Raw genomic sequence first — 15,375 nt, 5'->3', positions numbered from 1 at the left:
TGGCAAAGAGTAGCCAGATTTAGGTTGGGTAATGAGATGACGGGTGGAAGGTATTGGATGGAGGAAGAGGAGAGAAGGTGTAGGGTCTGTGGGTGGGGGATGGAAACGTGGGAACATGTGTGGGAGCTGTGCTGGGGAGGGGATGAGGGAAGAGGTTGGCAGGGGATGGTGGGGGAGGTTCTAGGAGATGAAGGAGAGGGAGAGGTATGGATGAGGAGGTTAGAGGAGTGGAGGGAAGGTACGGGTGGAAGAGGCGCCGGGGGGGAGGGTAGAGCAAGGTATGAATGCATAGGAATGGAGTGAATGAATGCAGCCGGAAGAGGAGGTCCAGGGGGTAGGGGAAAGGATGGGTGAGAGGTAGGGGAGGGGGGAGTAGAGATGGTATGAGTGTGTGTGTGAGAGGTAAAACGGGAACGTGGCGTACGCTGCCCAGACACGATGTCTAGACAATCCTAGACACTGATTTTCAATATTCAGGGACTTATATTCAAGGGACGTCACAGAATCTCAGAAATTTCCCTGTAAGTTGTTCTTGGAATTTATCTCTTCCCCTGCATTAGCGAGAGGAATATCGAGAAGAAGATAGTACAGCATTTTTTGATTGTACAGTTTCTGCGAAGCGTTATTTAACCTGTATGTACCTAAGTGGAGTTAACCTATTTTCGATATAATATGCTGTTGATCACTGCCACAGTCCTTCAGCCAATAACGACGATAAGTGTGATGGATATATGCAATGTTGGCCGCAACGGCGTGATGTGTTGCCCGCTGATTTGTTTATGTTCGGAGTACTCAAATGCACTGTACGTACGAGCGGTAGCTGAACAGCAGTGGGCTAAGGTGTTAAACCGTTACCGCCCACTACTACACGATTATAGGGGGTGGCAAGGCACCATTTTGTATGGGTCTGAGGCGATGACACAGTATTGTTGCGAGGCTGCGAAGAAGGTTCCCTGGCAAAAATGCGATGACATATCTATATCTTGTCCAATGAGACGAGACATAGCCACTCGAGTGCGCCAAAGTTAAAGTTACTCTACAAAGATAATTAGCAAAGGACGTACGCTGATAATTCACTGCCTCGTCTCGTTGGACAGAGTATAGGTACGAATTCGCGGTTGATTAGATCAGAGTGGAAGGGACAGGCCTCGTTTCCGACACATTTTCGGCTACAATCGAAATATCAGTTACAGCGATCACACATACTATGTAGCGTGTGACGCCGAAGCCAAAACATGTGACTACGGGCGCGGCTGAGGTGGGGGTAGGTAGACCTAACCATAGATTCCCCAAAAATGGTAACACTGAAAAAATGGCGAAGTTAACACTAAACCTACCACGGCGGGTCAAATTGACCTTTTATACAACATGATCACATCGCAATTTATCTTTACGACTTTTCTCGAAGTATGTATACGAGGGTAGTCTGAAAAGTTTCAGACCTCAACATGAAGATGGCAGTATTTGTCGACAAAAGTACTGGGGCGTGTTTGTGCATGCTCTGACAGGTACTCACCAAAATTTCAGCCATTTCGAGACGCTCAGTTATTGTTTAACAGTCGTTTGAGTAAGTTGCTGTGAGTGTTTTTGTGAAAATGGAAAAACTCGAGTATCTAGCTGTGATTAAATATTTATTTTTGAAAGGCAACACACCTACGCAAATCAAAGAAGAGTTAGACGCTGTATTCGGGAACTCTGCACCATTATTTACCACCGTGAAATGTTGGGCAGCTGAATTTAAACGTGGCCGTACCGGCTTGGGTGACGATGAACGTTCGGGAGCCCACAAACTGCAATCAGTGACGATAACATCGCTAAAATTCACCAAGTGGTGCTAGACAACCGTCGAATTAAAGTTAGAGAGATAGAAGAGGCCATGAATATATCCAAAGAACGTGTTTTGTTGCGTAGAACTTCGCGACCGTTTCGCGATGACCTTCGCTGCCTATAGCACCAAGGACCACCCACACCGATGTGGGAAAAAAGGGGTGTTGGTTAGTGACCACAGAGTTTATTCAAGTAGCTGTACAAAGTGTTTTTAGCCCGTATCGTGAACCCGAGAGACCCCGTTGGTCTTGCGCTGATTGAACCGAACGCGAAAGCTCCCAAAATTGTTCTGACTCTCTCGCAAACTAATTCCGAGTCGCAGAAGGCCCGATTCTCCCTCCCTTGCACCCTTATCTGCGTGAAGGGTGGGAATAAGGAAAGTCTTCCCCTTCGCAGGAAGTGGACGGCAATGGCTATAGCCGGTTTTGGGGGCTGTTCGCGGCGATTTTGTAATGTCGATCGTATCATCGCGAAGGAAGACGATAATCGCGTCATGTAGATATATATGCGAGTCTAGCGAGCGATTCACGGTGGTCGCGATTGACGAGCAGGCGTTGTTGTGGAAACGGTCGAAAACAAAGAAAGAGTGTGTTGAGAAAAAAGGTTGAATTTACTTGTCAGAAGGAGAGAGTCGACTCGGGTCCTTCATGCGATAGTTCGTAATTGAAAATTGAGTTGCTTTTTTGGTTTGAATGCTCACGCGAGTGATTCCGGGTAATAGGAGATTTGGTTTCGCACTCGGTTCGGCAATACTTGAATCCTCCCAGGCCGGCTCACAGATCCAAGGGCATTGGCAGCTTTGAAGCTCCTTTCCAGTGAATCCCGAAGCTGGGACGGATTGCAAGGCTAGCCGTAGTGCTGCCGGCAGAGGAGTGCCCTATGGGCCAGCCGGCAATTGTGCAGAGTTCCAGTGGAACTCTGCTGTGGATCACTACGCGCAGAGACTTGAGTATTAACGGTAAGAGAGCTCTCTTAGTTTTAGACTAAAATGTCCTTTAGCATGTAAATTGCTTGAAACGCCGATTTTCTAACCTCGTTATCTATATTTAAACACTATTTGATACTGGGCTTTCGTACGGCGAAATTCTTGTAGTTGCTTAATAGAATAAATTTATTGCATCTTGCTTTGGCTTTTCCTCGTAATCCGTCGAGGTTTTTATGCCGAAGCAAGAATTTGTTCAACCGGGAAATTGTGTATTTCATTCTAGTATAAGTTCGAACATTGTTTAATCTGAACTTCTATGAATCCTGTCTTTTAAATGATTGAAAAACAGGGGCCAAATCGGCCCCGGAAGGGATTTTATTCCAATTTGCGACATTCGATAGCCTACCAAAAAAGATACCTTTCAGCCAAGTTTTAACCCTATAGCTCATCTGTAAGGGTAGTTATAGAGGAAAAACGAAAATCCAGTTTTTGGCCCATTTTCCCCATTTAATGACAATTTAAAATTCTGAAAAAAATCTGACACATGTCGGACACCAAACCACATACTTTGAGTCGTTTTCAGATTTTTCCGTTGCAAACCCTGGCTGTAAAAATCGAAAAACACGAAAAAAATCGAAAAAATGCAGATTTCATATGGAAATCTAAGAGCGACTAGAATATAATTAATTTAGCAATAAGATATTGTCCTAAGTATTATGCTCAATTTTTTTCAAATTCCTACGTTTGGTGCGTCATAGTAGGAAAAAATAAAAACCACTTTTTTCGGCGTTTTTTCCGTGCAAAACTAAGTTATAATTATCGTAAAAATATATTATGTAATATTAAACATCCCTAAGTTCGGAGAAACATCGTGCAGACTTTAAAAATTGCGTAGTGCAAAAAACGACAATTACACTATGCAAGATATATCCCAATATTTCGAAGGTACTTTCAACGGCGCCGGTTGGTGCAGTAGCTATGCTCTCCAACTGTGAAACCGCGGAAGACTTTTTGGATCAGGTTCGCATCCCGCCCCGGGCCAAAATTTTTTTTCTCTTTAATCAGATGTTTTTTCGATTTCTAACCGTATGATTGTTGTTACGTATAGATGTATGTACAGAAATTATATATAATACGGTTCCAGGAACTGTTGTATATGTATCTCGCTACATTGTATCTCGCGGTATCTTTAGGTATCGAATCAAAGACAGAGCCGCGCTTCTTTTGGTCCGCCGACGTGTCCCATTCAGATGTTTATCGTTCTCAAACGTATCGACGAGCTGCCGAAGTCGGTCAGTCTAAGCCTAGCCTTAGTAGAGGAAACATCGATCAAATATGGTTCAAAATCATATCTGTGTTTCTATTCTTTCTAAATAAATAGCTTGCTTCCCAAAACCAACAGGTTATGGGCCCAGGCACATAGTTAAAGTAATTTTTGTGAAAGTTTCTAAATAAAAGAAATATATATATATAAAAATCATAGAGAGACTGTTAGTGAAGTGGCAATTGTAAATTAAAATAAGTTTGATCAAAAGTGAACGGGAAAGAGACGTGTGATACTGTGGAAATGAGTGCAGACACGAAGAAGACAAAGCGAAACATCAACCCCTTCGATGGGGAAAAGTATAGCGTCTGGAAATACAGAATTCGGGCATTAATAGCAGAAGAGGATGCACTGAAAGTTATGGACTTGGATCGCCCAGAGACCCCGGGAAAAGATTGGATGCGATGCGAGAGAATTGCTACGGGAATAATTATTGAATACTTAACAGATTCAATGTTATGTTTCGCAACGGAGACAGATACGGCTAGGGATATAATTAACAAATTGGATGCGATATACCAAACAAAAAGCCTCGCAACTCAACTTGCTGTCGAGAAGAAGTTATTGTGTTTTAAATTTAAGGAAGATATACCGCTTTCAAAACATTTTATACTTTTCGACGAAAAGATAGTGGAACTACACTCTGCGGGAGAAACACTGTCTGAGATGACTAAAGTAGCCAGATTATTATTAACATTACCAAATTCATACGATCCACTTGTCACCGCAATCCAAACCCAATCAGACGAAAATCTAAGCCTCGCATTTGTAAAAATTAAATTGCTAGATTATGAAGTGAAACTACGAAACGAGAAAAGTGAAACAAGTGCAAAAGTATAGCATATAGAAACAAAAAGGGATAATGAGAGGATAAAGAAAGATAAAAAATTTAAGACAAGTTTTAAAAGAAATGAAAATAATCATCAACGTCGTTCTTTTCAAAATAAAGGATTTAACAAAAACTATTATAAAAAATGTGATTATTGTGGCAGAAGAAACCACGAAAAGAAAGACTGCTACTATTACAAAAAGAATTCTACGGCTGAAGAGCGGCCGCGAACAATTCAAACCGTTCAAGTGCAAGGAGAACGTGAAAGCTTCGCGTTTATGACAGGAGTTCAAATAAAAAAAAATAATAAAAGATCAAATGATTCTGCTGAAATAGACTTTATATTGGACTCAGGTGCTACAGATCACTTGGTTAATGAAATGGATTTTTTCGTGACTTTATCAACATTGAAGAAGCCCATTCATGTGTCAATTGCAAAGAAAGGAGAAGTTATCACGTCAACGAAGATTGGTTCGATTAAAATAACGACAAATCTAGGAGTTACCGGAGTTCTGGAGAATGTATTATACGTACCCGATGTCCCAAACAACCTACTATCCGTTCGCCGAATCCAGGAAGCCGGAATGAGAGTCATTTTTAGCGAAACTGGCAATGTTACAGTAACGAAAGGTGGTAAGACCATACTCACTGGTAAGTCAGCACAAAATTTAATATGTGTAACATTTACTATTGATAAAACTATGTGTGATAAAACATATGCAAATAATATCGTAGTACCAAACACATACAAATTGTGGCATGAACGTTTGGATCATATTGAGAGTTCTAAATTCGTTAAAATGAAACAGAATGATTTAATCGTTGGTAAGAAATTAATAGACAGAATTAATCCTACACAGGATTTATGTGAAGCTTGTGTGTACGGAAAACAAGCGCGTCTGCCTTTCTCAAAAGGAAGGGACAGGAGAGTCACATAACTAGACCTCTGTTTACCGTCCACTCTGATGTATGTGGACCAATTAAACCAAAAACAATCGACGATAAAAGTTATTTTGTTACATTCATTGACGAATTTACACATTACACGGTCGTTTATCTCATCGCGTTTAAATCTTAAGTGTTCAAAGTTTTTCAAGACTTTGTAGCTAAATCTGAATCACACTTCAGTTTACAAATGACAAATTTGAATTGCGATAATGGGACAGAATACTTATTAAATGAATTCAAAGCTTTTTGCGTACAAAAGGGTATTCAATATCAATTGACAGTTCCGTATACGCCTCAGCAAAATCCCATAGCAGAACGAATGAACAGAACTCTATTAGAAAAAGCTCGCGCCATGATTCATGGTGCTGTTTTAAAGATTTAAAAATTCTTTTCACGGAATCTTACTAATTTTCACAAGCAATTTCATATCTGGCAGAAATCGTGGACGAACACAATAATATAAATATTAATTTATTGCCTAATCCAAGAAAATAATATCATTAAATTCGAAGTAAAATCGGAGTGATATAAATAAAAGTTAGTTAAAAATGTTATCTCAATATTTTTAAAACATTAAAAAAATATTGTTAAAAACACATGAATAAACCATATAAGAAATTGAAAAAATAAAGGTGACGTATGGAAAAAAAACTTTCCCACCGACGGGATTCGAACACCAGCGTATCCGCTCCGTAGTCCGACGCCCTAACCGCTTTTTTTTTTTGTAACAATGTGTTTATTGTGCCAATAAATACAATATATACAGCGGGTACAATAAACTTAAACACAAAAAAAAAGTATAACAAATATAAATGTTTGATATATAAACTAAAGGCTCGGAGTTCCGGGCACGCACGGTTTAATACTATGATTATATCTATATGTACACTGCACTTATTCCAACTATTAAGACTTATACTAAGTATGGCTTAACTTAATTAGGGATACGTATATGTATATGTACAGAAAGGCACGGGTTGGGAAAAACTGTACAATCTTTGGTATTATGGGTTCGTTTTGGTAGAGATTAATAGCTGATATCTATGGCTGTGCTTGTAATGTAATCTAATTAAAAATATTTAACGGTGGATATTGCGGGTGCTTATGCTACATTGTTGTTACTACTACTAGTTATTGCACTGTTAAATTTACGTCTTTGGTCGGGGATTATTTGTACATTTTTGTTGTTTAGTGCAATTACATACTAGTTTTGTACGCAACATTTATATAAAATTTATAAAATTTAACGGGAGGTAGCGGTTAGGCTTCTTATTTCTAAAATACTATATAAAAATATAATCTGAGATCATAATGTATAATTAGATAAAATATGACTAAAAATATTGTAACAGACCTGGCTGCGCCAGGCCTGTTCCTAGCCGTACGCGCCCCGAACGCGAACCGCCCCGAACACGACCGACGGATACCGAGATCCGTCGGTACCCGCGAACGCACCCCCGCGAGCCCCGCACCACCGAACCGATCTTGGCGGGAACCGGAACCCGCCATGATGCGACACCGGCGCGCCGGATGCGTGACGACACCGGAAAAGCCGGCCCCGAACCGTACCGCACCGCACCCCCTCGCCCGACAAGACGAGCGAGACAAACCGGAAAACGCTCTCTTCGGTTTTCCGCCGTCCTCGAGACAAGACGTATTCTTCCGCACCGTATTTTCCAGCCGCCGTTACCGACCGCACGAATACGCCCGGACTCGCGCTGTCCCGAAGCCGAGAAAGTCGCCCGCCGATTCTCGAAAGTATTATTGAATCCGCGGAGGGCGAACCGCGAGTGTGCCGAATTACTCGCGACCCGCGAACCCCGATCTACGCTGCTGCGTACTGGACCACCTGGAGAGCCGACCCGAACGCCGAGCGATCGAGGACCGGAGCCAGGGTAAGTACCCTTCTTTCCCGTTAACCCGACGTCCCCGCCTCCACCCTACACCCTCGGAGAGCGAACCACCTGCGCCCGACCGTCCGTGTCCCGCTGTAACCCTCGCGTTATCCCGCCGCGAACCCTGGCACGGCGAGCCAAATCCGGCCGCGAGGACCCGTTTGTACGAGATCCGCCGGGAAACGGACTCGTTACAATATAATTTCACTCCCCGACGGGGAATCGAACCCCGGTCTCCCGCGTGACAGGCGGGGATACTGACCACTTTTTTTTTTGTAACAATGTGTTTATTGTGCCAATAAATACAATATATACAGCGGGTACAATAAACTTAAACACAAAAAAAGTATAACAAATATAAATGTTTGATATATAAACTAAAGGCTCGGAGTTCCGGGCACGCACGGTTTAATACTATGATTATATCTATATGTACACTGCACTTATTGCAACTATTAACGCTTATACTGAGTATGGCTTAACTTAATTAGGGATACGTATGTGTATATGTACAGAAAGGCACGGGTTGGAAAAAACTGTACAATCTTTGGTATTATGGGTTCGTTTTGATAGTGATTAATAGGTTATCTATGACTCTACTTGTAATATAATTTAATTAAAAAAATACTTAACGGTATTTAAAGGTATTTAAAAATATAATCTGATATAGCATTTAAGATTAGATAACATATATGTAAAAATATAATTTCACTCCCCGACGGGGAATCGAACCCCGGTCTCCCGCGTGACAGGCGGGGATACTGACCACTTTTTTTTTTTTGTAACAATGTGTTTATTGTGCCAATAAATACAATATATACAGCGGGTACAATAAACTTAAACACAAAAAAAAGTATAACAAGGTATAATACACTTATGAGACTAAAGGCTCCGTTTTCGGAGCACGCACGGTCTTAACGCTAATATTTGTTTTGTGCACTTAATGCTACTACATGATTATCTTATGAGATATACTTATCTAGATTATGGCTACGGGATATGTGCGCAGCTGGGCACGAGAGCTGTACAGTCGGTTTTAAATTTGGGGGGGGGGGTGGATATATAAAAAAATGATTTTTATATTTAATACTTATTTGCTACAATAAAATATACTATAATATAATGTAACGAGTCCGTTTCCCGGCGGTTCTCGATACAACGGGTTCCTCGCGGCCGGATTTGGCTCGCCGTGCCAGGGTTCGCGGCGGGATAACGCGAGGGTTACGGCAGGACGCGAACGGTCGAGCGCGGGTGATTAACGGAACGAGTATTCAAAATGTTCGTCACTGTCCCGGCTTCGTGTTTCGGTGGTCGGCGGTCGCGATTCGGGTCTCGATCGCTCGGCGTTCGGGTCGGCCCTCCAGGTGGTCCAGTACGCAGCGGCGTATTCGGGGTTCGCGGGTCGCGGAAAAATTCGGCACACTCGCGATTACAATTTCGCGGTCGGGTCGTCGGACACGGGCGACAGCGTCGTCAGCGAGTCCCAATTCCGAAGTCGGGGGCCGCTTCGCGTCGCCGGTTCTCCGGCGGCCGGGCTGTCGGGCGGGGCTGATTGGTCGCGGCGGCGGCAGCTTCCGTCCGGCATGGCATCCGACGTCGACGCTCCGTGGCTCGGCTCGGTCTCGTCGAACAGGGCCGCAAGGCCCCAGCTGGTGTCCATCCCCGGCCGGCTTTTTGGTTGCTGGATTTTTCCTCCTGTCGCAAAAGTGGACGGGGGCAATTAGTTTTCGGGGACGGCCTCTACGCCTGGGAGCTGGGTTAGCCGCGGGGGCGGGTGCGGGTGGCCGGGGGTTTCCCGCGGGGGAAAGTCGGCGCTCGCGCTCGGCGCTTTCCTCTGGAGGGTGGTCTGGTTCGTCGGCGGGGGCGGCGGCGGGCTTGAGGTCCCGCACGTGGATATGGCGCAGCCATCGCCTAGCCCGGTCGCGCAGGTCCACGATGACCGGCGACACGACGCGCCCGACGGTGTACGGGCCGCTGAACTTCGGCGCAAGTTTGGCGGCGACGCCTTCTTCCTTGTTGGACAGCGTGTGCTCCCTCTTCCAGGCGGTGTCCCCCAGGGCAGGCCTCCAATCTCGACGGCGTAGGTTGTAATACTTGGCCTGTCGGTCGAACGCCCGTGCCAAGTGTACTCGGGCCAGTTCCTGGGCCTCTCGGAGGTTCTTCCACCGCTGCTGCGGCGGTGCTGCGGCTTCTTCCGTGGTGGTCGGTCCTGGTGGCCGGAGTTCCCGTCCTTGGTTGAGGTACGCCGGGCTGTACCCGGTTGCTTCGTGCCACGTCCAATTTCTCGTCCCAGCGGTTATGTCGGTTGCCGGTGTACTGGGCGAGCATGGTCTTCACGACCTTGTTGGCTCGTTCTACCGGATTACACTGGGGCGCGTACGGCGGGGTCCGGCGGTGCTGGGTCCCGGCGGCTTTCAGCAGAACGGTCACAGGTTCCCCGATGAACTGGCGGCCGTTATCTGAAATCAAAATCTGCGGAGCTCCGTGTCGCAGGATTACCTTCCTCTGGATCGCAGCTGCGACGGCGGTACTGGTGGCTTTCCGGAGCGGGGTGAGCTCGACCCACTTGGTGAAACGGTCCATGGCCACTAGCAACCACCGGTGGCCCTGTCGGGATCGCGGCAGCGGGCCGATCAGGTCGACGGAGACGGTGTGCCACGGTTCGGTCCCCGGATTGGCATGCAGCTGTCCTGGTAGCGGATGCGGCGGGACCTTGTACTGCAGGCATTTCTTGCAGCTCCGGACGTATCGGGCGGCATCCCGGAACATCCCCGGCCAATAAAATCGCTGCGCCAGGCGTACGATGGTTTTGGCGACTCCCAGATGACCGGCCGTGGGGTCGTCGTGGTACTTGGCCATGGTAGCCGGACGGTCCTCGTCCGGTACGCACAGTTTCCACGCTGTGCTCGGCTCGGGCTCGTTGTAGTCGAGCTGGTGCGGGATACGTTTAAACAGGCGCCCCTCTCGCACCTGGAACTCTGGTTCGGCGGCTGGGTCGGTCCGGACGGCGGCTAGCTTCTTCTGGTACCACGTGTCGGTGCGCTGTTTCGGTCGGAGCGAGTTCACTCCGGGCGGCGGCGGGATTCTGGACAGCGTATCCGCCACGTGGTTATGTTTTCCGGGTCGGTACCGCACATCAAAATCATATTGCTGAAGCTCTAACGCCCATCTCGCCAGGCGGCCGGTCGGGCTGTCGAGTTGGCGGAGCCATTTAAGGGCTTGGTGGTCGGTGATGACGGTGAAGCGGTACCCCTCCAGGTACGGTCGCATCTTCCTGATGCCCCAGACCACGGCGAGACACTCCTTCTCGGTGGCGCTGTATTTGCGCTCGGTCTCGCTCATTGTGTGGCTGGCATAGGCGATCACCCTTTCGTCGTCCTCAGGGCCCTGCGTGAGTACGACTCCCAGCCCGTAGTCGCTGGCATCGGTCTGGAGGGTGAACGGCTGTTCGAAATCCGGGCATGCCAGCACCGGGGTGGCTACGAGGCGCTCCTTCATCGTTCGGAACGCCGTTTCCTCGGCGGAGGTCCATTGCCATTTGGCGTTTTTACGGGTCAGGCGGGTCAACGGCTCGATGACCTCTGCGAAGTTCGGGACGAATCGCCGGTACCACGAGGCCATCCCATGGAATCTGCGGATGTCCTTGATCGTCTTCGGCGTCGGGATCTGGGCGATGGCCGCGGTTTTCTGCGGGTCGGTCCGGATGCCCTGCTGGTCGACGATATGGCCTAAATAGCGGAGGCTGTCGACACAGAATCGGCATTTTTCCGGGTTCAGCTTCAGTCCGGCCGCTCGCAGGCGCCGGAAAACGTCGCTGAGGTGACGTCGGTGGTCGGCCACTGTCCGGCTGACGACGATAATGTCGTCCAGGTAGGCGAACGCGTGCGGTTCGAGCTCCGGGCCGATCACGCGATCCAGGAGGCGCTGGATGGTCGCGGGGGCGGAGTGCAGGCCGAAGGGCATGACCGTGAACTGGAAAAGGCCGAGCCCCGGAACGGTCAAGGCGGTGAGCGGTCGGCTAGCGGGTTCCAGGGGCACCTGCCAATATCCGTCCTTCAAGTCCAGCGTCGTGAGAAACCTGGCCCCTCGCAATTTGTCCAACGTGGCCTGAATGTGCGGCAGCGGATACGCATCTTTCTCCGATCGCTCATTCAGCTTGCGGAAGTCCACGCAGAATCGCGGCCGGCCGTCCTTCTTTTTCACGACGACGACGGGCGAACTCCACGGGCTACTGGACGGCTCGATGACTCCGTCGTGCAGCATCTGCGCGACCTCCTCGTTGATTATCGCCTGCATGGCCGGGTTCCTGGGGCGGTACCGCTGTTTGACCGGTGTCTCGTCGACGAGTTTTATCCGGTGACGTATGAGCGTCGTACGGCCCGTCACGGCGTTGAATCGCCCCAGCTCGGTGTCGAGGAACCGGTCGAACGCTTCTCGCTCATCTTCCGGCAACGGTTGTAATCCGAGTTGGAGGCACGGCTCGGCGTGGTATTCCTCGGTCCGGGCGGCGATTTCGGCGGGCGGTTTAATCGTCAAGCGCAGGGCGGCGAGGGCGTGTATGCCGAGGAGCACCGGCATCCCCATCCTCGGTAGTACGGTGAATTCGGCCGTTTCCTCCCGGTGTCTGACTCGGAACGGCAGGCGGACGTGTATCGGTTCCGTCGGCTAGGTTTACGAGGCCGGCGCGGTGCTCTGCGGGGATTTTTCCTTGCTCCTGCGCCCAGGCCATGACTTCTTCGTTGATGCAGGAGATTTGTGAGCCCGTGTCGAGGAGGGCCTCGAATCTCCGGCCGAGGATTCGGACCGATAACACGGGGCGCGGCGTGTACCGGATTTTCTCCGACAGGTTGTCTAGCGGGCCCGGCGTTCGCTCCTCGGCGACGGGGCCCGTGCTCCGTTTCCCGGCGGGTGACACTCCCGGGTTAGCACTCCGTCGCGACCGCACCGCGAACAAAATCTCCGGTACGCGTTCCGGCACTCGAAGCGGGTGTGCCCTCGCTGCTTACATCGCCAGCAGTGTGTGTCGACGTCTTACGGTTCCGACGGCGGAGCGCGGCTCGTGGTCGTCGAGGTCGGTTCGGTCGTGGCGGCGTAGGTCGGGGTTCGGCGCGGCCGTCTCTCCTGCTCTTCGATACGCTCCAGCTCCTGGACTCGCTCGCGGAGCGTCCTCACGTCCGGTACGGATCCCCGGGGGAGGAGATATCGGAACTTCGTCCGCATATTCTCGTGCAGCAGCTCGAGTCTCTCGGACGGTGGGAGCTGTGCTCGTCGCATCAACGTGGTGATGTCCGTCACGAAATCCGTAAACGGCTCGTCGTCCCGCTGCCTTCGTTCCCGGGCGGCACGCTCGTGTTGATAGCGAGTCTGTGGTGACGTATGGGCTCGGAGGAATGCCCGCCTGAACTCGTCCCAGGTAGCGATTTCCTCCCGTTCGTTCCGGTACCAAGCCTGCGCCCGGGGGATGGTAATCTGTCGGTGATCCGGCTGGTACGGCTCCTCGCGGGTGTCCCTCGGTGCATCCACCCCGACTTCCTCGGTGCGGCAATTCGAACGTTCGCGCTCGTCCGACGTTCGGTCAGCGATCCTGCTTCGTCGCGGTGGCGGCAGGCGGCGCGCGCGTACCGGCACTGTTTCGGCGGAACGGCACTGGGCGGCGCGCGTGTATCGGCACTGTGGGGATTTTGAGCGTGGTCCATCACGTCTCCCACGACTCCCAACATCACGGGTCGCCAATGTGGGGATTTTAATGGTGGTGGTGGAGGCGTACAGGTGTACTCACTGCCAAGTTCCGACGGTCCTCCACGCACGTGGGGACTAGGAACATAGATCTCGTAACACACGAGAGATTGGGGTCACCAGTGGCCGGAGGCCACGCGTTCTCTGGCGAGAACGCACGAAATATATGTCCAGACGGACTGCGTTCAATATGGCCGCGCCACACGGTCGCGGCAAGGAGGATATAGGTTAAGCACGTGAGGCCCACTCCTCACGAGTAATACACACGTCGGATAACGACTGAATAACAAGGTTTATTAACAAGCTCCGAATAGGAGCTCGCGACACACTAGACTAGTCTCGATAGCAATATACAGTATACGGAATATGGAGCCGGCACGGTCCTGCGGCAGTAAGCCGCAGGATACACGGTATACAAAAACACGTCTACTTTCGGTGAGAGCCGTTGCGAGAAGAGAAAGAGTCGCACGACCAACGCGACTCATGGTTTCATGCGCTTGGCGCAGGCGCACAAAACGCGACCTACGCGCCACCGTGCCGCCGCCCCACACACTCCCCCTCAGTGCGCGACTCGTAGGCGCACGACATACAAAGAATAAAAAATGTCTATATACAAGAGGAAGTGCGGCTTACAATACATATGTACAAAGAATAAAAAAGTCTTCCCAGCGGGGAAACGCAAAAAAAACTTTGCACAATGAGTGCATACATCGCAACGTTTATACAACGGAAAAAACGTTAAGTCGCAAGACGCAAACAGAAGCGAAACAAAATTCCACGATAGCGGACACTGCTCTCTGACCGAAATCTAAGCGCGCGAACAAGAACGGCGGGCTGGTCCGAAGGACGCTCACGCACACAAACCGACTCAGGGAACATAAGACGGTAACCACGATAACGCTCGGGCGTGTTACAATAGTAAGGTCACGCCTGGAGCTCGGAATTACGCACAACCCTGAGCTGCGAAAGAAAAATAAGGGGTCGCAAAAACGCGAAACCCGAGTTCGCACCGCAAAATTTGAGCTCAACTCGCCGAAATACGAAACGCTCAGCGAAAAATTCGCAAAGAATGCGCGGACGCGGAATGCGCGACGAAAACACGTTATAAAATACGGCGGTTGCCGTGCTGGCACGCGCCGAGATAACTTACGCCATGTTCGCGACGCGACGGTCAAAAAGAGCGCGCGAAATGAATCGACATAGGAAAAGAAAAATAACAATTCGCTAAACGCGAAGTCGCACACGCCCTAACGTGAAAAAAGGCAAAACTACGCATATTAACGCGAGAAACGCGCTTGTAAATCCACGGGCGAAAACGTGCGTGCGAAGGACAAGACGTCCTCGAACAAAAGCGCGACGGGCATCAACAGGCGTGAAGGTCGCGGTGTCCGCGAGCCTACCGCGGCGAGCTACATGAAGGCGCAAAAAAACTACGCGACATTGAAACTAACGCGTATAGGACTGCGCAAGGTTGCGAACATCAACAACGCGCGTGGAACAACGTGAAACGCGCACAGCAACCGCGGGCAAAAACGCGCATACGAAGGTTACGACGACCTCGAACAATAACGCGAATTTAACGACGCGAAACGCGCACGGCAACCACGGGCAATACGCACGCCGAGGGTGCCTGGACCCTAAGACGCAGCGGGCACGACACGCGTTCATGCGCAACATAGAAAAGAAACGCATTCTAAACGCTAACAACCCAAATGGGCAACTAAAAGCCGAAATGAACACGCGCGGAGTCGCAACAGGCAAAATGAACGCTCTCCACGAAACCGGAGACAAACTCTCTCATACATACGCAATAAACGCGAGAAACGCAAAATAGCAATCGCGACGCTAAAATTCACGCGCGAAAAGGATCGCGTCGCACAAGGAAACGCGA

This window comes from Halictus rubicundus, unplaced genomic scaffold (genome assembly GCF_050948215.1).
Source record: "Halictus rubicundus isolate RS-2024b unplaced genomic scaffold, iyHalRubi1_principal scaffold0028, whole genome shotgun sequence".
In the NCBI taxonomy this organism is placed as follows: domain Eukaryota; kingdom Metazoa; phylum Arthropoda; class Insecta; order Hymenoptera; family Halictidae; genus Halictus; species Halictus rubicundus.
The sequence above is the reverse complement of the archived record's forward strand: the minus strand, read 5'-3'. Positions refer to the sequence as shown.